A 24,042-nucleotide genomic window follows, 5' to 3' on the forward strand; every position below is an offset into this window, starting at 1 on the left:
CTGCTCGGCTTCCCTAAGCAAAGTCAGCTCCTTTGGACAAGGATGCAAAACAAGCTGCCAACAAATCTCAGGCCCTTTGTTTACATAGCTGTCATAGGTTCAGGCTCCCTTAGCCATTTAATGAATCATGAACACTAGCTCTTCCTCACCCCAAGTTATTTAACTTCTAGAAGTGACAAAGCAATTTCCCTGCCCCTTAGGTCTCCACATGCTTGAGGGAAGATTGGGAAGGTCACACGTGCATGGCATGTGCAGTGACACTGTCTTCCTGCATTTAGCAATACCTCTCCTCTTCATATTTGTTAGCCTTCAAAGTTACCTTTCTGAACAGATCCCAAAGCAGAGCATTTACAGCAAAACTTTATCTCCACAGATCTATTTATAACCCTTCTATGAGCTAAATTCCAAAGATTTTTGTTTTTGTTTTGCCATTTAAGGACATAAACCAGAAAATGTGCAAACGGGTGGGTTCCACTTTGCTTCACACCCTCCACAGCAAGTCTCAAGGGAAAATGCTCTTTATTTGTATTCTGTACACAAGAGGGTGTGGAAACATGTAATGTTTCCATTGCCTGAAATCCTTCCCTAATATTTTCCCCACTGCAGCTTGGCCTGGCCCCAGGGGCTACAATTTCAACTGCTCTCATCAACGTGAGACTGAACAAGCAGATAAGGGCTAGCTGAGTAGTTTTGCTTCTAAGCTTATGACACTATGGTGGATCTGTAAGCAGAAGCTGCCTTCGTGCGTTTTCGGAACACGCATGACATCCTCACAGGACGACTGTTCCAGATGCAGCACAAACAATTCAATCCTCAAGCACCCAGGAAGTTCCCTCTAGACATGGCAGCACAGTGTCACCACTGAGCCAGGTCCATTTCCACCTCATTCCCCAGACTTCAGTGGTTTTATACCCATAATCTGGAAGTCGAATCCATATCTGGGTGAACACATCAAGAAAAAAATGTCTAAGATCTTCTGGGAAATCAGTCAAAAATAAGGTTTTAGCCAGTGCTTAAACTTGGCATTTTGGTACTGCAAATTCTTCATAAACACTAATGAACTAAGCCCCAGCAGACCCATGGGCTAAATACAGAAAGGCAGAGATTATCCTTTACTCGGAGATAGAGAAACAGACACACAGCCATTAAGTGACTCACCAGGTATTTATGACCACAGGGAAAAATTCAAAGGAGAAATTACTCCAGTGGCTTAAGATATTGCTGCTTTTTCCCTTTCTTTCCCCTGCTTCCTCAGCTATTTGGTTGCCCTCACTTCAAGCCAGCAGGACAGTCCCCACAAGCAAATCTTCCTTGCTTCAACCCATAAACACTGCCGTAGACAAGATTTTCTGATCGGGAGGTGCCCCTGTGCTTCATGGACAGAGTTTCCCCTCTTGAGGGGTGGGCACACGGGGCAGGAAGAGGGAAAGAGGCATCAGTTTGTGGTGGTGGTTCCTGACCACAGGTAGAGGAGGTGGGTGGTGAGAACTGGGCACTGCTGTCCCTGGATGCACAGCAGCGCTGCAAGACAAAGCAGGAGCCAGGAGGTTTGCAGGACACAAAGACCAGAAGGCAGCAACTCCTCACAAGGGCAGCTGGTACAGAGGGGACCATGCTGGTATCTGCTGGGCAGTCAGGCTGCTGGCCCCATACTGTCCATAAGCACAGCTCCAAAGGAAAAATGCATGGAAAGGAGCACTTCCTTAATGCGGGATGCAAACCATACAGCTAACATATCAGCTAAGTAAGAGTGTTACATTCCCTAACCTTTCTGGTTGATGAAATCTGTTAGCAGAAATGTAGGAGCAAGCTCCCCTGGGGGTGGGAGTGATCCCAAATTACAGAGTACTGAGCAACCTTCCCTGCTGGGCTAGTTGAAATGTACAAAAAAGCATCAGGAAAGAAATGTTATATAGCTCAACTGTCCCGTGACCTTGGTGTTTCATCCAGAAAGGTCAGATCTAATCTGATCTTCAAATGCCTCTGAGTCAAATTTCAGCCTCAGCCAAATCCTTGACAAGCACCAGCTACATCTTCCAGGCAAGAACAGCACCCCAAGAGGAAGTGCCTACCCACAAGTAGGTGACTTTCTTCCAGTACAGTTGCCCCCCAAATCCATTGTTACCCATTTCACCACTCAGCAGCTCTGCACAAAGCCAGCAAACCATCCCCTGCACACGCACAAATCCCAAGGCTCTAGTAAGGCAGCAACTTTCTCCTTACAAGCTGCCAGGGGGTAGTTACTAAGAGGAGACAATTTCTGAAGAATGAAAGCTCGCTTTGAAGGCAGACTCCCACTCTTTGCAGTCACAGGCCTGTGCGCCTCAGGCTTTGTACACCTGGAGCCCAATCCTGCAAACTCCCAGTAAAGCTCCTCTCAAAGGCAACGAAAGGTTCACAGGACTGCACTTCGCCTTCTGCCCTTTTTTGGTGCTTTCTCCCACACCCAGGAGAGTCCAGACCAGACAAGCCCTGCAGATGGACAGTAATGATCTCCTGGCCCTCTCATTCTTAGGCATATATGGTTTCCTGTCCCTCTTTGTTCACACACTGGGATCAAATGTACCGAGCTGCACCCTTGGCAGATAAGGGTTAAGAACTCCCCTGATCTTTAAACAAAGTAAAAGGCAGCCCCCAAGAATAGGTCTCATGTAAGCAACTACTGAGACATCAGAGTATTTTCAACAGTCCCAGAACATTCGAGCTCTATTTGCCCTGCAGGAAGGAAGTCCCGCAGGCTGTCACTTTTCTACAATGAAAAGATCACCCCCACGGGCAGGGCTGCTCCAGCTGTGTGAAGGGAAGTGTGAAACAAGGAGGACTTCCAGTCAGGCTCTTTCTTGATAGACCCTCCCTGGCATCTTCATAGGACAGAAGCCACCTCCTAGCAGGCTTCCATGAGAAAAGCCTTGTCCTACCTTTGTGATCTCCCCACCTGGAATGAGCAGCACTGTACCCTAGCCCTGTATGGGATTGATCAGATGCTGTGTCACATGTGGCCCCATGAATGAGACCAAGGAGTAAGAAACCTTCCCACCTAAACGGGTTTCAATTTTCCCTCTGATGCCAGAAAGAGGAACTTACACCCACCCCCCCACTTTCCTTTCAAATCACCTTTCAGGGTCACTACTACATTGTGTAGATCAGTACTGGACAAGAAATAAAAGCACAAGGGAGGCTACCCCTTTCTCAGGCTGCTCCATGTCAGAATAATGCTGTGAGTATATGAAGCAGCAATTGTGGAAAATCCCTTATTCTCCTAAAACATGCTTACATCACTCACTGTCAAAGTGCATTCAGAGCACACAGGACTCCCTTTGCATCAGACCCTGAATCCATTAATGACAGTATTGATTTCACCAGGACTAATCCTGTGAATGAAGGCTGTGGAATTGATCCCCTTGTCATTGCAAGTGGCAACAAAGAGGAGGTTTCAGGAAATACAAATTATTTCCATTGACTCTCTTGTTCGCAGACATCTCATCTGGTATTTCTTCCCTGCCATCATGATTTAGATTCTGCATTAACACATGCAGGTTTTATTGACTAAGATTGCCTATCAAAGCAGCTTCCCCAAAAAAGGCAGACCTATCATTTCTTCAAATATATTGAGGAAAGTTCCTGCTTTACCTTAAAGGCAATTTAATTAAGCAAATGGACTAAAAGTTTTGCTCAGTTTGTAATTTATGCTGAAAGAGTCTGTTCCATTGGTTTTAGTGTGTGTAGTTTTAGGATCCCATCCTGTCTAAACGACAGGAGAAAAAGATGATACTTGCTGCAGATGAGGACTTACTGCTACATTTAATGAGACAGAGAAAGAATGGAGGCAGAATCTGAGGGTTCTTCCACTGCAAATCATACAAACACAGTATGGTATCTAAAATAGACAAATTATGATAAATACACGGTTCTCACAAAAAAAAAAAATCCCACTCTGCCTCCTTATTTTCTTTGAGCTGCTGCCAAGGAGGGAATGTGTTATTTTCCCAAATTATTCTCCTGTCCGCCTTTTAGCAGGGGAAGCCTTCTCAGGCAAAACTGTACAAAAACTGCATACTGCAAAAAGAAATTCTCCTCTGAAAACAAATACTCCACAAAAACTCATTTTAAAACAGTTATGTTTTCGTTCTCCCAAACAACATTATGACACATGAGACAAATCTATTCCATCCCTGCAGCTCTGGCCAGAGATTAGCAGCTTGGTCAGTGTCTGCAGCTACCAAGCGTTCATCTGCAGCTAACTTCCTCCCTCCCTTCGTTTTCCCAGCCCTCTCCCTGAGAAATTCCCTGCTATGCAGAATACCGTGCTATCAGCAGCCAGCCTTGCACAGTGCTTTCCAACTGTCCGGACATGTCACGGGAGCTGGGAAGGGCAGCCTGCTAGCCAGCTCTCGCCAGCAGCACTCTGACAAACACAGACCCAAAGACTTTTAAGAGCTCCAGTCCCACCCAAGTGCATTTTTTTAATCCCCCCTTTTAACAGGAAAGACAACTTCACAAGAAACATTCTGGCAACGCACCGCTGCGCTTGTTGGAGGCTGAAAGCAAAAACTGATGCCATCTATTGTCAACAGTACTTCTGTGAAAGGCTGCCATGAGGGACATCTGCTCCAGCAAGTATCAGATCACTTACATTAACCAGAGCTTTACTGTATCTGTATCAGTTACGTCTGGAGACTGCCCTTGCACTCAGGCTGCCCTGAAAGTCCACATATTAAGTTGCAAAATTAAAAGCAATTCCCCAGACCTTAACACACTAAAAACTTTTCATTGCAATGCCTTAAAAAAAAAAAAAAAAAAAGGAGGGGGGGGAGTTGAAAAGAAAAAGAAAAGAAAGGGTAGATAGGTTATTGCTCCACTAACAAACCCACCAAAGGATCAAAAATGGAGTGGTGGGACCAGCAGCACAGATCCTGCCCTGCACCTCCTCATCGAGGTGCAGCGGGGTGAGCAAACACACATCCCCTCTCCACCGGCCCGGCACAGCACGGAGATCTCCCTTAGCTCACCACGAACATCTGGAAGGGGGAGTGGGGGGGGCCGCAGAGAGAGAGGAGGAGAACAAAAATATCCTCCGGACAGCTCGTTCGGTTCCGCGTGCTGCTTAATCGGCATCGCAAACGCGGCGAGCCCGGCTCGCTCCCAAACGCACGCGTCCCGTAAGTCCTTACCTCTGGCTGCAAAGCTTTCAGCGAGTGGGAAGGAAATGAATAACCGGCTGCTTGGGCAGGAGCGCAGCAAGAAAGGCACACCAGCAGCCTCACACACAGCCCTATTCAATAAAAGTACAGCTTTTCCTTGGCCCCTCCCAAAAGTCAATGCTAAGTGAATACATATCCCTTATGTTTACAATTGGCAGGCAGCGGAATGCATTGTCCTCAATTTATTCTAATAGGCAGCCAATGACTACGCGCAAGCCAAGGTGGGTTCAGCCTGCCTGCAGAGATGCCTGTCATTCCCTAGGCATGCTCAGGAAGCCACTCATCAGAAAACCAAGACCTAAAAAGCTCTGAAAATTCGTGCAAGCTGCCAAAACTGTCTTGCTACATGCCCTTTTTTGGTTATCCTTAGCAGGGCCTCTGAAAGTAAATCCTCTGTCAGGAACAATCATAAGAAATGTTAATCTTGGAGAAAGAGGCTGTCTTGTTGAACACAAACGGAGCTTAGAAAAAGGAAATGCACTAAATGGGAAAGAGACACGGTAAACATATTTACTTTTTGCACCAGTTTAAAAAAAAAAATCAAATAAATAATTTCACCACAGCTAAACTTCATTGTGTTTTTTTTTTAACGAGGACCACATGTAAAAGGCAACAGAAACACTCTGCTGTGCGAGCTTGGTTCTGCAGAAAGAGACAGACACCAGTGGGAAAGGCACATGAAAGATGAGTTGGCAGGCTTCACAGCCTGATTCCATTTCAAATAGTACAATAGAAGTTACAGATAGAATAGCCATGTTCTGAAAAATAACTTTTAAAGAGATTCAAGACTTTGATGATGATCCTTGGCAAGCTGGACTAGTTGGATACATGGGTTGAGTTTATAGTTCTACAACTATTCATCTGGACATTAAACCTGGTTCATTTACTATGAGATTAGCACTGCATCTACTTAATATGACCTATACTTTCTCTGTCTTTGAATGTTATCAATAAAGTAAAGTTAGATTAATTTTTATCTTTGTTTTGCTTTAGTGATCACACACTGTTGATAACTTTGCAAATTATGCAGGTATCTTAAAAAATGAACAAACAGATAAAGACTGAAACATACAACACACATAAACTAATTAAGTGTGAAAATAAAGATGAAAATTATTGCCTAGAAAACAGCACAGTACAGAGAACCCAACATGCACATATACCAGCCACTAAGAAAGGCTGCAGGGGAACAGCGGGCTGCTCTAAGGGAGCAGGATTCCAGGCCAGGAGATGTTCTGCAGATTCATGTTTGACAATAACATACACAAAACCAGCTAGGGGGAAACTATGTGTAAGATGACTTTGCAGCTGAATGGGCTGAACAGTTTTAATGCCTTTCTGGGTCCTTTTTTCTGGCCACTGGGCCCCACAGATTTAGTCACATGTGTAAAGCAAGAAGGATCCAGTCCACAGACAGTAAACTAATCTTTATAGCATTTAAAAAATTCAAAGAGAGCCAAATCTATGCAGATTTACAGCAAGAAATCATAATTATTCTAGTGCCATTTTAAATTTCGCTGCTTTATTATATGGAGCAAGAAGTGGTGTTTGTTTTTTGAAGGCACTTTTTTCCCTTCATTTTAACAACCCTTTGGAAAGTTCTTCTAATGCCAGACAGTTCCCATGATGTGGCTCCACATCGGTTTTAAATACTAAAAGTAATACCTACAGCATATATGTAACTTTGTTTTGCATGATTTACTGGACAAGAGAGAACAAAATCCTTGTTCTCAGTCATTCCATTAACTGCAGAAATTATTGGCCTATGTATCCATGACCAAATAAAAAGAGGTAGTGACATTATTTAGGAAGGAATTACAAATCTCTACTGGATCTTAGCAGCCCCTAGATTTTTAGGGGGGGAAACACTGAAGAATCCAGGCTAAGAACAAAGCAGGATGAAGGGATGTGGACTCTCAGAACAGAAAGCTGAATGTTAGAAGTACCCTCAGGTTCTCATTCCAGCATGGCAACCAACCCCTGCAATCTCAGTGTCCACTGCAACAGGGAGCTAGAAGGGATACACTACCTAAAGCTGGAAGCAACTGGGGGTTGTTGTGGTATTTTAGCTTTTTTTTTTCTTACCATGACTTTGATAACTCCCTTGCCAAAGCATCCCAAACTCTGTGTTCCAAGTCACCTTTCCATTAAAATTCTGGAAAAAAAAAACCCAAACAATTTTGCTTTGGGGAAATTACATCATGAGAAGTAGTTTGTGTCCTTCTTGCTCGGTTGAATTTCACCGAGAGGAACTTTTGAATTCCATGATTTGAAGCTCTGAAGCCAACAAACTCTCACGGATACCACAGTTTTCCTGGGCATACTACTAGAAAGCTGAGCTTGGAAAAATGCAGAGTTAAATCCTAATGGGTGCCCCTTTCCATCCTGTGACAGGAGCCACCTGTAAATGCCTGCTGTAAATATAACATGCCTAAATTCACAGTTGTAACAATGTAGGGAACTCCCATGGTAGTAGTCCTTGCCCTCACCACCTGGACTGCCACTCTAGCCACACCCTCCCCTTTGCTTTACCAGCGAGAGACCCTTTGTGTCACAGCCCAGAGCTAAAAATATTTCTGGGACTTGAATAACCCAAATCTTGCTTTATGATTGCACATGTGAGACAGAAAAAAAAATTAATATATGCAGAAATGAAACCCCTAAATCAAGTACAATTTTAATATCAATACCTTATCACAGTAAGGAAGGGCCCTGCAAGTGCTCATTGCTAAGCTCTCCAGCTTGATAACTCAGGGCAAGGGTGGGACAGCTTGTGATAAGAGTCAAAGCACTTACACATTTTGGGTTGTTAGTGCAACCTCAGCCTGCAGTCTCTCCCTCAGAAGAATCATGTTAGAAGTACCTGGAAATCTCTGTCGAGACTGGGGCTCTCACAGGTTTATCAATTTTTCCTGCAAAATTTACAGGCGAAAGCTGAGGTAAACCTGTGGTCTAGAAAGTACAGTACAGATCATCCCCTGGGAGGGGCAGGCCTGGTTGCTGTGTGCAGACACTCTGAACCACTTGCATTTTGGCACCACAAAGCCCTCGGGGCTCAGCAGCCAGTGGTGGCCAGAGGGTCCACTTGGGTTATTGCTGGTCCAGCCTCCAAGTGCCTTCTTCCCAAAGCATCAGTGATGGCAGAGCTGTGATCCCTGCCTGGAAAAAGTCATTGGGCTATTTATGGAGGGGCAATATTTTGCTTTTCAAAATGAAGTCATTTTTATAGTTGAGCTTCCCAAAATTATTTTCCTTCTCTTTATTTGACATGGTGCAGGTGATCACTACTGCACAGCATTGTCCCACCACTGTCACTGCAATGTCTTCAGCTGCCTCTTCAGAGACACATTCTGAACCACCCCACCCCTGCACATTCCCACAAGACAGCAAGGTGCATATAGAGCATCAAATGCACCACAGGGGTGGCCATTCTTCCCATCTGTACCAAACTGGCTCTTGCCTCTGACCCCCAAATTGTCATTTTTTTGTTGTCTCCACAGCTAACAGTGGGTCACACTCTCCTAATGCCCAGAGCATAGACAGAAATCTTTAGAAAGGAGCTTCTCTCCTGCAGCTAGCACAGATGCTCCGTGTTTGGGTTGGGAGAACAAAGCTCTGCTTAGCAGAATCACAGCAGTGAGGGCTGCACTGGGAGTACCCAGCCCCATTCCCCAGCCCAGAAACTGACCCAGAGAGGCAGGCTTCCTCCTGCTCCAGGGGCATGAAGATGTGCCACTGAGCCCTGATGACAAGAAAGAGGTCTTTATTTGCAATCCTGATGCCCATAACAAAGGTGTGACACACTGGAGCGCTGGCGTGGCTCACAGATGCAAAGGGTTATAACCCTGTCAGCCCCACGGGGCAGCACCCACGGGGCAGCACCCACTGCCATCACAGCTGCAGATGGACACAGCTCTCACCCCAGCAAACACCCTCAGACCCAGCCAGCATCGCTCTCATCCCACAGCTTTGGGTTCCCTTCACGCCTATGCAGTGCAACAGTTCACTGTAAAAAGTCTGCTGTCCTTTGTCTCTGAGCACGACAGGGATGGTGAGGAGTTTTAACACTTCCAATGACAAAACAGATCCCTGGAGGGTCACACAGGTGGGGCAGAGCCTTGGTCCTACCCTGTAGACCTAAAAAGAGAGCTATGTCTTGAGAAGAGAGATAGGACTCCCTTCCCTGGCAACGTTAAACTTCTCTTGCTCCTCACTGCGTATTGGAGTCATCAGCCCCTGCAATACCAGGCACAACTGCATCATCCTTCACTTTCACAATAGAAGTGCTGAGTGGAACTTCACAGTCAAAGATGAGGGGGACTTTTGTGAGATTACACAAGATGTAACCAGGCTCACCAGATCTTGTAGGAAGCCTTGCTGCATATAGCAGGGTAGGTGACACCTGTGTCACCTGCTTGGATGGAAGGAAGGAGGACTAAACCTCCCCTGGCCCCCAGGGGACACGATTAGCTCAAGAACTGGGCTGGATGAGAAGCATACCCAGAGAAGAGTCAGCACTAGGAGCAGTTGAGGAGGTGGCTCACCAGCTTACACTGAGGCTCTCCAGCAGACTCTGGTTCTTTCCTCCTTTGAGGAGCAAAGGCAGGAAATGTGCCGTGCACCCAGGGCTGGCTCACACCTCCTCTCGCTCCAGGCCAGCGCAGAGAGCATGGTTTGGCTCTGCATGTTTTCTCATACCTCCTCACAGCATAAAGAGAGCACAGTGTGGGTTTCCCCCGCCCCAGCAGACAATTTCTAAATGATGCCATGGCTATGCCATTTCCACAGCTCATCTGAAATCAGCCTCATCTCACACACGGAGGCTCCAGCCCAGGTGCTGGAGCTCACAGCTGTGGCCCTCTGACATGAAGGTGAGTAAGCTGAGATTTGTGAGCGAGCCACCCAGCTGGCAGCTCTGTCTGGGGGATTGCTGCTGAGGGCATGAGGGAGAAGCCCACACACCATGAGCAGATTTGATCATCCTCATAATTACCCCCTGGGCACAGACAAGCTGCTTCTATGTTAGACAGGCAGAGGTAACTTTTTAGGAAAATTTTACACATGCTGCTTCAGGCAATATCTTTTGGCCTGAAACAGCACAATCCATAGGACTTCAAAGCCACCAGCACGCTCAAAGAGGGTGTAAAAGCTACCACAAAAGAGAGCAGAGAAATATGAGCATCTCTTCAAACGTGGGGCCGTGTGCAGTACAATGTCAGTCAGCTAAAAATAAAAAACCTAGTGCTGTTTAGACACAGTAACGAGGATAGAATGTAAGTGCTGAGAAGGGTGCACTTCCTACCACAAATTCCAGCCTCAGTCTCCCTAGGGTTTGTTTATATCCAGTGCAAGAGCCAGAGCCCCTGCAATGAGCTCTTGCCATCATGGGTTTTTAGCACATCCAGAGGAGCTGTACCCAGGGCACAAAGCACCCAAAGTGCCCCGAACCCCCCATGAATGGCAAGGGCTGTGCTCTGTTCCTACCTGAAAAGCAGTATGATTCTTCAGAGTGCCAACAAAAGCAATCAGTGAAAAAGAAAGTGCAGGAATCAAAAAGCCTGTCATGCATTAATCCACAAAAACCAAGCAAGGAATGCAGGGCAGAAGATGGTACCAGTTTTCAGCTTTCCTGAAGGTATTGGGAAAGAAAGGCCCCCAGGATACAAGGAAGAGAGACTTACCTAGCACCCTGAGAGTAGGATTTAGTCAAGTGTTTCCATGAGCAACACTTCCTCACCTTGGATTAAAGTACTTAAAAAGTTGGCATATAATTATGCCTCCTTGCCACTCATTTTGGTGTGGTATATCTACCCATTTCTTCTAGGTGAGGTATTTTATTTCTCTTGGTTTAGACAACTAAATATATGCAAAGCACACATACACTAAAAAAGATCAAAACTAAAAAAGACATCCAAAAACCTGCTGGAAAAGGATATTTTTACCCACAGCAAGGAAGAATTAATCATGGATCCAGTGACTTTACCTTACTAAAAGCCAAACAAACAACACAGTGGCCCATATTCCAAAGAAAACGGAATACCTGCACTTTTCCACTACAAAACTATGCCTAGCTATTAGTACACAGTGCCCCCCAAAGAACAGAGACTTCACAGCACCTTCACTCACTAGCAGAAAAGTGAAAAAAAAGAGCTCTTCTGCACTGCTTCCAAAAGTGGGGCTTTTATACACTTTTTCTGCAGGCGAACACACGGTAAGGGAACTCTGCCCTAGGGACTCCTTTTTTTGAGGAACATGCCCACTTCTCACACAGACTACAAACTATGGACAGCAGATGTGTATCATTTTCCAAACATCTCAATTTTCCACTGCCAGTCATGAAAAATTACACACAATGCAAGTAGCAGTGCTCAGAAACTTGCACACTTTCTCTATTTGCCCCATTTTGAGAAAAATCAGTGCATTTCCCCCAAACAATTGCACAGTACACACTCCTCCTTTGTAAATTTGGCTTTATTGCAAGTATTGTTTTCCAGGCAGAAAAGATGGTGCCATCATCTACTTTTGCAACCAGCTTACAAATTACACAGCTGCTGGTACAGGCATTTTGAGGGCGAGGCATATTCCTTGGCCTTGATTCTCCTCTCACTTAGACCAGGCTACACCAAGTATCAGCCTAATCAAATCAATATTCTCTGACATCTCCTATTGTTACAGCAATGTGAGAACCAGGCCCCTTTGTGCTCTGATGCTAATGAACTATTCAGCTTCAGCAGCTTGGCTCAGGCAGTGAGCAGAGGTTAGGGCAAGGTCGTTAACTTGGACTCAAATGAAAAACACAACTTCCATGGGCAAGGCCCGTTTAAGTCCCACACTTGTTCATGTTTGCAAACACTTGTGATCTTCATTTAGGTCTCCTGTGCAGCTCTGTCTGCTGTAACAGAATTCAACACTTGCAACTGCTTCTCCATGGCCATATCACTAAGGATGGCAAGCCGTGGAGAGAGAAAAGCGCTTCAAGAAACTGAAGGCTGTGCTTACTCAACAAAATTAAGCAGAGGTAGCTGCTGATGGGAATACCTGATTCCACCAGTATTTGCTTCAAACACTGAATTCACTACTGTCCACATTTTACCCCTGCCTAAGGGGAGCAGTGGGAGTAGAGTCACCACCTTACAGCCAGCTCACACTGTATTTTATTGTCATATATTTTCTTGCATCTCCTCCAGCCTCAAGAAGCTCTAACCAGTGCAGGCCACAGTGCACACCTATAGAGAGAAATTCTTTCTGTACAGTGTTGCATTTCTGTGCCATACAGGTAAAATACAGAACAAGAAGAAGCAAAGAGTACTGCTCCCTTTTTAAAGGCTAAAACCAAGGTACTGAAGAGAACCATGAAGATCCAGCTTAGATTCACAGAGGTGTTCAGACATTCAGCTCATGCTGTATATCAGTAAGATACATCTCAGCAGAGACAGCACTAAGAACAAGACAGTGAATAGGGGAAGAGGCAAGAGCACCCAGTCTCTGCTCTCACACTCCCATTGCTGTCACACTCAGAGGGCAGAGCTGTGCTGGCCCAGCTCAGAACAAACAAACTGCAGCTCTGTGCCACTCTCTGAGCACTCACATGCTGGGCAAGTGCTACCTGCACCAGTGAACAACGTTTGTAGAACAGGATCTGTAGTGCCCTGCAGATCTCACCCTCTCAGCTTGAGTGATGCAACAGCAGAGCCACAAGTGGAAGCCAACTAGAGCAGCCTGTGGCTGTGCCAAAGTCACACAGGGGATTTGTGGAAAGAGCTACACAGCAGAATACATCCCTCCCTCAATCTGCCAGCTGCAGTCCCCTCTGGACAGGACAAGCCTTTGCCAATTCTTTGGAAAAGTCAAATTTCATTGCCAAAGACAACGAATCTATAGGGAGCAGCAGGCACAGCAGACAGAAGCTCAACAGCAGTCCCAGGCATTTTGCTAAGCCAAAATCCCTGTCTGCCCTTGGGTTTACCCAATGGAGGGAAGAGGAACTGCAATATCTGCCTCAAAAGAAATTATTAGAAGCAGAAGAGGATGCACACGAAGAAATATTAGCAATATGGCTTCTATAATACCACAGACCTAATTTGGGAACGGGATATGGGAGCGCACCGGGTCCCTAACATTTGTCTAGCAGCATGTACTGCCAAGGCATCTTGCTCCAGAGCTGAGGGGCCCCACTGAAACTACAATTATCCCTATTGCAACATCACCAAGTCATGTCAGTCGGGATTCAAGTTCCCATGAGGTGGTCCCTCTGCTTATACCACAGCAGCAGGATGTGGAAGGCACTTGCACTGGTGGGATCTCCAGGTGCCAAATCCTTTGTGCACAGGCAGGACTCCCTGCCAGCAATCCTAGGAAAGTATGAACCCCCAAGGGAGTTTCTCAAAGGATGCATCATTTAGTGTAATAGTGGACACAGTGGAATGTCTTTCCTTGTTCCCTCTCACATGGAAAGAGAGGGATAGTGGGGTTTTGCCAACTATTCAGCATCACTTTTGCTCCTCTCCTAATCTATACACACCCAGCTTTCTGTGAAATGCTCTGGGTAATGTCCCCTCACAGGCAATTCCCTGCAACAGCTTTATTTAAATAAAAGAAATTAAGTATTAATTAAAAAAAAAAAAAAAAAAAAAAACAGGACAGAAGGCTCCCTGCTGTATATTTTTACATCACCTTTCATTCTGTGCTGCCTATCCTCCAATACCCCCAGACCACCTCAGTCATTAGTATTGATGAAGTAGCACAACAGAATTTCTCAGGGGGGCAGCTGGGGGGTGTGAACTGCAGACAGCTCTGCCATTTGTCTGTGGAAGCTACATCCCTGGCATAACACGTGATGAGGTAACAGAAGCATGCAGCAAACAGGAGTAACAGCTCGTGTGTTTCTCACAGTTCCAGTCTCCAGGTCCTCTGCACTTCTGAATTGCTTTGCTTCCAAGAGATTCAATCCCTGGGCTGTGCAGGTGGTGTACCCATAGTTCATGGCAAAATTGAGGTTCATGTAGAACTCAGCTTTTGCACGTTGCATCAAACCTGCTTTGGCCTACCCTTTGGTCAGACAGTGAATTGAAAGTTTTAGAATTAAATTCTCTCGCATTAAATTCTCTCACGCTTACTTGAAGAAATCCTTTATGACTTTCCAGCTCTTCCAGTGCTTATCAAATACTCATTAAATATTTGATCTTCTGAATGGCTCCAATCTCTATTTGTCCCTTCCTTTACCAAAATGACACATGTTCCCCTTCTGTGGCAAGCTCTTAACCCCTGGACTTTAATGTAACCTTCAGTGTATTGATATTTGCAGACAGAGTGCAAATATCCTATCTTTCTCCTGTTCTTTGAGACAGATGTATGTCACAAAATCAAACTTTCTCTTGTCTCTCCAAGAATATTTCACAGCAATTGAGCAACAAGTGCCAGCTGTATGAAGCACACTCACATTGATTAACAACAGACAATGCTGGGGGAATAATGCCATCCTGTTCCCATTCAGTCCTTTGAATTTATATGTGAAATGCTTTTTAAAGTGATTTTCATGACCTTGCTCCAAATCTGTTCCTAGCAGAATGGACATGCAATGCTAATGCTCCCAAGTGGCTGTCTGGAATTCTTCTTTTGTAAGAGAAGGTATCTCCTCAGATACCACTTCCTCAGACAAGCCATGTGTCATCAGGAAAGGCTGCAAGGCTCCTGTATCTTCTTGCACTGGTAACAATGGATACAAGAAACACTTCCAGATACCATGAAAAATATCGGTAAGGAATCACTGCTTATCTTCTTTAGCAATACCGATGGGAGCCTAGCAATGCAAGCAGGTCAGAGTTTTCTAAGGGTGTTCATTGGCATTGTGTTCCTGATTTATGTTTCACCACCAAAAATTAACGTGGGTATGTCTGTGACACATGTTCAGAGTATCCCTCTCAAAACAGATCTCAGAGTTGGCTTGATAAGAGTCTTGGGATACAAAGCTCAAAAAAAGAGGTTGCATTTTTTTCCCCATTAGAGACTGAAAAGACATCTTTAAGAACGTTTGGTTGAGGATTCATTTCATTTTCCTATAAGGAAAATAACTTATTCTTCCATTAAACCCTCTAGATTATCATATGCTACCCTTTGTTAAGGCAGCACCATTACCACACTCATCTCACTTCTAGCACTCAGTCTCACAAGTCATCAGGAGCCATTCCCAGTGCTGCAAGTTTAGATACTGATGACATAAACCAGTCACCAGTGGCTGGTGGTTAGCATCTTTATTATTCCCAGCCACAAAGACAACATTCATAAATAAAAAATAATCAGCGAACTTTTTTAAAAGCACAAATATGGAAGGAATTATGCCTGCCTTGACAAAAGTCTTTTCACCACTGCTAAATGCTTTTGGGTAAAGGAGAGGGATGTCCTTGCCAGCATCTACCACACATGATATTATAACCAACAGGGTAAACATACATATGCCTTGAGTCAAAGCTGCTTCTGAGTGTCAGAATGCCTGTTGAATTCCTAGCTAATAGCTATTGTCTGGATTCATTAGAAGAAATATCACGAGTTTGACTTTTTCTAGAATTTAGCACTCTATGACACCACAAGCAAAGAAGAAAAAAAAAGTCATATTTGATAGGTTTTCTAAGGAGTGTCCTTAGCTGTTAAAGAGGGTCAGAAACACACTCCTGCATTTAGTTGCCAACTTTTAGTGTTCAAAAAAGCTCTCAAATATTCCATATTTGATTGAAAAAAAAATGACACTCTTTTTATTTATTCTGAACAGTTAAATACAACTGAATGCTTCCTCAGAATCACTAAGGGTATACACATATGCATACCCCGATGCACACAAATCAAATAGCAGGGAAACAGTTTGCTTTAGTCCCTGCCTGGTCTGACTGGCAAAACTTCCCATTTCTGATTAGATCATGGATGAATTCACCATCCTTCAGTGAGATACCAGCCCCACTTCTGACAGACTCTGAGCCACCCTATAAAACCCTTGAGCTGCTGACTGCATAAGCAGGCAGTGGGACAGCTGCACACGCTGGAATGTATAGCTCCATATTTCAAACCATTGTCATCCTGCCTCCAGCAGGATGTCAGGAACTCATAAAATCACAGGGAGAGGATTTGCTCACTCCCCTCAGCCCACATAAGCAGGGATTACTCCTTAGTTTGCGCCGCGCTCCGCAGCGGAATCCCACCAGCACTCGGCATCTGCCTGCAGCCACGAGGAGCTGTTGGGAAATCCAAGCCACACAGGGAAGTCCCCCTCTCCCTCCCAGGGGGTGTGAACAGCTCCATCCCCACCTGTGCCAGAGGCACACTGAACTCCAAATAGCATTTGCACAACGCTATGAACAGGCAAAATTCTATGCAAGCAGTTCACTGGTGTGGTCAAAGTCCCAAGTGCCTGTCTCATGGGAAATCCAACATTTCAGAACTGTCCTTGAGTTCATTATTTAATTGGAAGGGGGAAAAGAAATTCCAATTAAGTTTCATGTACGCCTCCTCTTGACCAGGTCAAGTGACATCCTTTCTAATTCTCCACTTTATCATAAATTATCGGAAATAGAAATGAATGCTCCAATAATGTGCAACAACTGCTCTCAGAACCCCTTCAATAACATTTAACTAAAAAAAAACCAAAAAAATAACACTTCTGAAATACATCCCAGTTATAGTCAGCAAATCTACAAATAAAGACTCCAACTGAATAAATTTTAGCTCCTGAAATTATGTTATTCATTCATTGTTTACTCTTATGATCTCTTGGCAGCTATTGTGAAGCCAGTGTGAAGAAGCACAGGAAAATATCCAGAAAAATATTTAGCTTAAGCTTTTTGACACAGTGACCAATTTCCTTATGGCTTTTTCATCTTATCTTCCAGATTAGTTGTGATTGATTGGGAAATTCCTACAGTACAAGTTCTGTCTTACAAACTCAACTTCATATGCTCATAAGGATTAGTAAAAGGCATTTTGATTCATTTTCTCCACAGAGAAGAGTATTTTCTATAAATGCTGTCCAAATTTAATCAGGAATAAAAATATATTGGTGGTTACATACTGCAAAAGTATGGGAAATTGGACCACTTATTGTTTCAGGCTCAGGCCACCCAAGATTTGAGAGGACTTGGCAGCTTTCAGGAAGTATCACATGAGAGACTGGTTTGACAAACAAAACAAAAACAACCCAGATGGCTGTGCTTCCCTGAGTTGCAAGGCAATGCCATCAGAGAGGCCTTGACTCACACAGAAGCATCTTCATTTTGAAAAGGTCAGGTATTTTTTAATTCTTGTACCAAAAATCATGCTTTCCTTACCTTTCCTGTAAGCAAATTTATGTTAATGCTATGGAAATTCTCAAAACCCACCCCAAACAACCCCAACCTCACAAGATCTCTCTCCAGACTTTGTCCTGTTTTTCTCTGAGATATGAATAGCAGATGAAGGAGTGCACAAACACAAAAAGTAAACAGTTTGCTGCACTAGTCCAAGTACTGGATAGTTCAAACATCAAGCCATCTTACAATTTTTCTGTATCATTATTTTTACTATCCTGTCACTTTGAAGCTTCTGTTATTACAAGGCTGCTCATTTTAGCTGTATTTCATGTGCTCCCATGCATCATAACTCTTTAAAGTTGGGTATCCTTTCCCCACCACACTCAGGTCACAAGCTCAGATCCTATCTCTGGGGAGTCCTTATGTTCATGCAGGGCTGGAAAAGCCTGGAACAGGGACTCAGAAGGACACGGCCTTTCGACTCAGAATAACAATTTTGGTACATGACCACGTGCCATAAGCAATGCCTTAGCCATAGCTGTCTGTTCTGAAGCACAGCTTTACCTTTCCTGATTACTTCTAACCCCAGCTGATAATTTATGCTCAATTTCACTTTCCAAACATCATTACAGATGTTTGGGGGTTTTTTGCCTCCTGGAAAAAGCTTGCACAAACTGCATATTGTAATTGTGTTCATAGATCCAAGTTTTCATTCACCATTCTTTGTTACTTTCCCTGGCTTTATAGCTTACAAATATTCCCAAACAACCACTCTATGGAGACAGCATCTTCAGGCTTCCCACCAACAGGGACCACTCCTAATATTTTTTAGCTTTTCTAGAAATTAAGGATATTAAGTTTATACATAATATGATCAGGACTGCATGGGTAGAAAAAGACATTTATAAAATGTTAGCTACTAAATCTGCAGAAGAAATCTACCAGACTCTTGATATTAAATGTCATCCTGTCCATGACACTACTGTCGTGATGTGAGCAGCATGGGCACAGGAATCAACCCAGGCCCCAGGAGCTGTGCAAAGGTACAGGACAGGTGCAGATGGCCCAGTCATTAAGGCTTCAGAGAGCAACAGCAGTTGTCAAAAGCTTCTGCCCTTCTGTCTCAGCCCCAAAGAATCTGCTGGCCTGCAGCCCTCGACTCACTCATGGCAAAACTCCAGGGAAGAGGAGCAGGCTAAGCATGATCAATCCTCAGAGGGGATGAGGGGAAAAGGCCTTAGAGCTGTTGAAAGAGAAACCACTACCAGAGATCAAGAAAAAGAAGGAAGAGAGAGGAGGTGGACACACTCCCTGGAGGAGCCTGTCAGGTGGCAGGAGGAAGATGAACCCAGGCTTGCAAAGCAGTGTTTGCTTTTCTCTGTAGTTGTGCATCCATCACGAGCTGTGCCCATGAGTTCAGTGTACATTGAAAGTGCCTTTGCAAAACATCCATGTTTCTTGCTTTCACCATCCATCATGCAGCCCCAAGAGGACAAAACAGCAGTCCAGAGAATGAGAGGAGAGATCTGGCAACAGCACAACAGAGAGAGATGAGTCTGTACAAAACGGGAGGAAGCTCCATGTCAGAGCCATAGCTCCCCAGAAGGGAGCTGGAGACACACCCTGAACCCCAGAAACTTGCTGAAAGGCTGCACATGTGTACATGACCCAAGAAATCCGAATATCACCCAGAAACAAGTGGTTTAAAGGTCAGTGGGCTACTGAAGCTCAAGGTGGCAGCTGGATGTGTAAGACTGTAGGTGCATTACTGAGAACTGATTAGCTATATAGGGTGGTGTTGGCAGCATGTCTGGTGGATACAAGGCAGTGTTTACAGACATAGCCTTAGGCCTCAAAATACAATAAGAATAAATCAGTCGAGTCAGGCAATTTCCAAACCCTTCCCTTTTTTATAGGCAAGCTTTACTTGATAAAGTGTAGAAAAAATGCAGTATTTTACTCCTCCTGTCATCAGTACTCAGCCACTACATCTCCTTTTCCACAGAGAGCTCTGCAGCCCCAAACCAGGCTAAGGATATTCTGTATACAGCACTGTCACCCAAGGCACACAGAAAGCACCGTGCCCCAGACCTCTGCAGTCCTTGATGCGGTGTCAAGCACTCCAGGCCTCACACCTCACCAAAGCCAACTTGCTCAAAAACTTTTTGAGCAAACAAAAACTCAAAAACTCAAGCCCACCCAGTGAGTATTTCCTAGAGAACAGCAGCAGATCCCACAAGCCAGCAGGCTTTGCTCAGATGAGTAAAGAGATCACATTGGAGAGTGGGGGTCATTCCCCTGTAAAGGCTTTTGTGCTGCCCAAACACACAAGCAGTAAGTTCATCTACAGCAAGGGGTGTTGAAGGGATGGGGTGAAGGCATGCTAGTATAATAAATTTCAGTGGGAACGAGCACAAAAGGGCAATTCTCAGATGAATTATCACTCCATTCATTGAAGCTTACATTTTTATTTCCATTTAATTTTGTTGGATTTCCTCTGTTCTACAGCAGAAGTAAACCACTAACCCTGACCTGAATTCTAGTCCAATCCCTGCTCTAATTAGTCAGGAGAAATCTGGGACCTGAAGGAAGGGAGCAGAGAGTTGGGCCAGTCTCTCCCACCTCCCTGTATCTTAGGAACGCAGCTTGTCTCCTCCAAACAGCACTTTTTGCCAAAATGGAAACATTCCAAAATTTTGGTGCAAAATTGTTTTGTGCTGCTAGATCCCAGCACAGAACCAGAGGGAGGCACCAGGTTCAGAACTGTTACACATTTAGACTGTCCAGTGTAACATAAGATTTCTTTTTTATTTTAAACAATGACTGTTTTCTTGCTCCACAGACACCTATACTGTGCATTAGACACATGTTGTGAGCTGTTTATGCTGGTCACATCCTCTGTGTAAAACTTTTATGACTTTTTTAGCTTTTTATTATGTATTTGGCTATTGTAGTGCTCAAGTGTGGCTGGCCCACCTTAGGCAGTGTAAATCAAGTGGGACAGTAGTGAGTGATGAAGGATTTTAAAACTCTGAGGAAGTGGTTGAACTCTCCCTGTTGTTTTAAGACACTTACATTCCCTCTTCTGAATATGTAGAATATTCCAAAGAAAATTGAAAGCTAGATTTTTATCTTCCCCTACCGCTGTGCACGGAGTCTTCTGAGAGTATTTTGAGATATAACTCCCTCCTTATAAAACACTCACACAAACATAACCACTGCTGAGAACACTAACTCAAATCCTCTAGGTACAGTATCCTCCTTCTCCTATTAAATCAACAGCAAATCCAGGTTCTGAAGGTGGTGTATTTTACAGCTCACCTTGCTGAGCAGCTGTGATTTATAGGGCTTTTCAGGTGGCCTTCGATCAAGACAGCCACACTGAAACCTCATTCAGCTCTTGTGAAAACATGCATCCTGCCCAGGGAAAGATCAGCTCCCTTAAACATCTCCACTTTTATCGTGTCCCATCCACCATTCTCATCCTCACTGCACTGGCTCCTCCTCTGTCACATCCAGATCTGTTTGTCTTCAGTGGGGACCCCAACAGGAGTCCCCAGAGTGAATGGAGGGGACTGGAGTTACACAGAGTTAGGATTTCACATGAGCTGAACCCAGAGACAAGCACAAGCCTTTCCACAAGTGGAGAGCTACAGACTTTGGTGGGCAGCAGTTTCTGCACAGCTACACCACATTCTCTTAATCAGGTGCACAGGTTTTTTTGTGCAGCTTGCACAGAGAAACCCTTTTCACCCCCAAACTCATATTTATTTCATAGGAAACTGGGAAGACTTGTTCTTGAGTCAGGTTGTCAGGGATGTATCAGTTTATTATGCTAATTTTAAATCCTTTCATTTTTAAACTAGAAGTTGTACAAAGAAGGAAAAAAAAAAAAACCAAGAAGCAAGCTGTCAGCTAGGCTTGGAGATGTCCTGCAGATTTTGTACCCCTTCCTACATTCTCCTGTGCCCTTCAAATAAGGAAGGGTCACTGTAATTCTGCACAAGTAACTCACTGGACTCTGATGCAGCAAGAGAAAGCCAGACTTACCTAGAGCAGCAGCAGAAATCAACTGGGAAAGCTTGGATATTAAGCAAGATCTGTACTCCTCAGCTCCTGAAATTTGAAGATTTTGGCAAAATTGGGTCATTGTTTTCTTACTCCTCTCCTTCCCTGTTCGTAGGCACAGGGGATTTTGCACATCCAGTTTCTACAAATAATCTTCTGCTTGTTGTTGTAACCCTTCGTGTGAGTCTACATTCTTTCAACCACTCTTGCTAACCTAACTCTGCCAGATGTTTGGGAGCTTTTGCATTCTGGCAAGAAGGATTACTACAAAAGGGGCAATCAAATCTTGTGGGCTTTTCCCCCTTCTTTCTCATGTCAAACCAGTTGTTGGGATCTTAATCTTTTTGGCTTCAATTTCATCTCACAATTATGGGTAGTATTTCACTATGGAAATAATTGCTTAAAAGGTTTAAGTCCTTTGCCCCTCACAAAATAATGAGCCTTCTTTATTTCCTAATTAGAACAGTAATGGAACCTTTATGAGTCTTCAGACTAGGTCTAAAAATTCCCAGAAGGAGCTGGGCTGGAAAAATGGCCACTGTGGCACTTTGTAGAAAAATTATGTCATCTTCTGTGGTGGAGAAGGGAAGGAAGGAAGAAGTGAGAAGCAGGGCAGCTGAAAGCCTGTTCAGATTCTCTGGCAAATAAAACAGCCCCTCCACTCTATCCCAGAACCTCTTTTCCCTTAACAGTTCCTCCTCCACCACCTCCTCCCTAGGTAGATTGTCCAGTGGTGAAGGGAACAGCTGAGGGAGAAGCAGAGAGGATCGAGGCATCCCTAAGCCCCAGACTGATTAGTTTGTCAGGATTCACAGTCAAGAGCTGAAGAGGTTGAAACTGCACACTGCTATGCCAGAAAAATAGGCTACAAAGTCTCTCTCACTCATCATCTTTCTGGAGGTAAAAAAAAGTGAGGCTGTCCTTTGAGATTAATTCCACTGATTGGGCAAAGTCAGGGAATCAGAGCTGATATTTTGCATACTGGTTCAGAGGGGGAAAAAAAAAAAGATCCTTTTTCAGAATCTGAGAGTGAATGATTCCCCCAGCATTAAATTTGAAAGATCCTACTTGAAAGCATGTATATTTATAATTTTTAAAAAGGCCTAACACACAACCATAAACTAGCTTGTAATTTCTACTTTAAGTCTGAAATTTAATACAAAAATAACCTTGGTGGCAGATGCTGCTTATACAGCCTAGGTGGAAAGGCAGAAGAAAAACAAGCCACCCATGGCTTTGCAGTTTCACATACCAGTGGCAGCTTCTCATCTAGCTCATCTTGCATAATATTTTCCATTACAGGACACCCCCTTTGCAGTAGCTTATAACTTTCCTCAGTATGAAGTGTTTGAATAGAAGTTTCCATGCTCTGCATTTCTGACATGTTACCTGATGATAGTTTGGGGGGGGTTGTTAAGGGTTTTTTTTTTTTCCTGGGTGTTTACAGAAGTTAAATGTTGGACCAACATGAAAAATGTTCTTTATAGCTGTTTCACAGAGAACTTCCAGGCTTCAGAGCACAGAAGCTTCAGACTTGATAGAAAGACAACCTCTGCATCAGGGCTTTTCCCATCCACATGGGAAATCTCTCCAATTTAACCCACTCAAAGTCTTGTGATTGAGAGGCTGACTAGCTGAGCACACTGCTACCAAAAATCTGACCACACACCCCCAAGTGCCTTCCAGCTGTCCCATCAGCAGAGATGAAGGAAGGAAATCAGTCTAGGAAGACTCCTGCTCTTAGACTGATATGTTTAAGCTGCAATTAAACAATAACACCTTCTGAAGCTGCTTCTCTCCTCCCACAGGCTGCTCCAGGCAGCAGCACAGCCCAACCCTGCCTGTTGGCTTCCTGAAGGGATTTACATTCCCCACACTGGGGTCCTGCAGTATCAGTCCCTATAGCCATGAGCAACCATGCAAGCTTCAGCAGCCATCACTTTTCCAGGGACTTCCCCACCCCCTCTACCCTTCCCCCAAGAGAAAAATATCTGCTCCAAATGAAAATTAAGCGGTATGGAACAGAACACATTTAAAAAAAAAAATACAAGCTGTATTTCTTGGGCCATTGATCAGGAATCTTAAAATATGAGTTTGTCAAACCCATTGAGTCTGAACCTGGAATAAGATCTGCAAATAACAGTGAAGTGGAACCTTTGGCTGTGTTTGCCAAACAGAGGCATGTGCTCTTGCTTTTCTTGACCAGCTTTCACAACTGTTTCAGCTGCAGGGCTGCAAATCTATAGATTGCATACTTCAGCCAGCATTTACAGTGGCTGGGGAGAGATAGTGACAATCTGTGGCTCATGCTCAAACCAATTTACAGCCCACATGTCTCAGAAGCACATCAAATAGCTCATGGGCAAGGCTAGCTACTCACTGATAAAAACCTGAAACACGTAAGGACTGCCAGTGTCACAAGTTGTGTTAACACATGTAAGGGCAGTTCAATTCACTGAAGGCCCTGAAGTGCAGTTTTGATCTTTCTTGGGCTTGATCAA

General features: G+C 44.3%; 1 protein-coding gene across 16 annotated transcripts in view; it reads right to left on the reverse strand.

Moving 5' to 3' along the window:
* The window catches only part of CALD1 (caldesmon 1), a 227,100-nt gene that overhangs the window by 172,108 nt on the left and 30,950 nt on the right, over window positions 1–24,042 (reverse strand). For 8 of the 16 annotated variants that reach the window (XM_069003594.1, XM_069003604.1, XM_069003605.1 and 5 more), the window contains 2 exons: window positions 21,524–21,589; window positions 7,287–7,356 (listed from right to left, as the gene is read on the reverse strand). The exons of 2 other annotated variants lie outside the window; for them this stretch is intronic. The gene's annotated coding sequence lies outside the window, so the exon portion shown is untranslated. Of the gene's footprint in view, window positions 1–5,171; window positions 5,369–7,286; window positions 7,357–21,523; window positions 21,590–24,042 lie in introns of those variants that run through there. 6 more of the 16 variants (XM_069003598.1, XM_069003593.1, XM_069003587.1 and 3 more) reach the window with 3 other exon arrangements.

The sequence above is a fragment of the Aphelocoma coerulescens genome, chromosome 1A (genome assembly GCF_041296385.1).
Source record: "Aphelocoma coerulescens isolate FSJ_1873_10779 chromosome 1A, UR_Acoe_1.0, whole genome shotgun sequence".
Classification (NCBI taxonomy): Eukaryota; Metazoa; Chordata; class Aves; order Passeriformes; family Corvidae; genus Aphelocoma; species Aphelocoma coerulescens.